The sequence below is a fragment of the Micropterus dolomieu genome, unplaced genomic scaffold, assembly GCF_021292245.1.
Source record: "Micropterus dolomieu isolate WLL.071019.BEF.003 ecotype Adirondacks unplaced genomic scaffold, ASM2129224v1 contig_5650, whole genome shotgun sequence".
Classification (NCBI taxonomy): domain Eukaryota; kingdom Metazoa; phylum Chordata; class Actinopteri; order Centrarchiformes; family Centrarchidae; genus Micropterus; species Micropterus dolomieu.
The window spans coordinates 1-1,081 of NW_025734639.1; the positions used below are offsets into that span (position 1 = coordinate 1).

A 1,081-nucleotide genomic window follows, 5' to 3' on the forward strand; every position below is an offset into this window, starting at 1 on the left:
AATAGGCACCCGTTCCCGGGTATGGGTACAGCAACAAGGCCACCTTCAGCCGGAGGTCCTCACTCACAAACAGACGCTCATTCCTGGGTGGACATTCAGGAAAAGGATCCAGTCAGCCTGGAAGTCCCTAGCCAGGATCAGACGCTCTCCCGTCCAAGTCCTAAGCAGGCCCTGCCAAGCCTGGCTTCCGAGATCAGGCGAGATCGGGCAGTCCCAGTCCGGAATGGCCGTAAGCTGCCTTTGCACACCCCAGAAGGGCCTTCAAAACACGATGTAACATTTACACAGCACTGTGTACAGGATAGGGAGAAAAAGAAGCAGCAGCAGCAGCAGCAGCGCCCCCTGCTGTTTCCTAAAGAGACGTTCAAAAGATCTCCTTTCACCGAAGCGCTCTCTGCCGTTTTTCAAAGGCGAAGCGAAAAGGGCTTACAGCACCGGGTATTCCCAGGCGGTCACCCTTCCAAGTACTAACCAGGCCCTTCTCTACTTAGCTTCCGAGATCGGACGAGATCGGGCGCTCCCAGAGCGGTGTGGCCGTAAGCCACTGAGGCGCCCCCAAACGGCCCTTCAAAAGATGTTCTACGGCTAATTGACAAAAACAGTATTCTGCCCATAATGTCCAAGGTGCTCCAGAGTCACTTGGAATCCACAGGCACTGATTCCTGGGTAAACATCCAGGAACCGGGACACCGTTCACGCTGGCAGTCCACAGACAGGAATAGGCACCCGTTCCCGGGTATGGGTACAGCAACAAGGCCACCTTCAGCCGGAGGTCCTCACTCACAAACAGACGCTCATTCCTGGGTGGACATTCAGGAAAAGGATCCAGTCAGCCTGGAAGTCCCTAGCCAGGATCAGGCGCTCTCCCGTCCAAGTCCTAAGCAGGCCCTGCCAAGCCTGGCTTCCGAGATCAGGCGAGATCGGGCAGTCCCAGGCCGGAATGGCTGTAATCTGCCTTTGCACACCCCAGAAGGGCCTTCAAAACACGATGTAACATTTACACAGCACTGTGTACAGGATAGGGAGAAAAAGAAGCAGCAGCAGCGCACCCTGCTGTTTCCTAAAGAGACGTTCAAAAGAT

The 1,081-nt window shown here is 55.2% G+C and overlaps 1 non-coding gene across 1 annotated transcript; it reads right to left on the reverse strand.

Annotated features, from left to right (window-relative positions):
- Window positions 1-423: 423 nt before the first annotated feature.
- LOC123964836 lies at window positions 424-542 on the reverse strand. The gene has a single exon (XR_006823544.1). It is a non-coding gene; the product is annotated as a 5S ribosomal RNA (ribosomal RNA).
- Window positions 543-1,081: the final 539 nt, after the last annotated feature.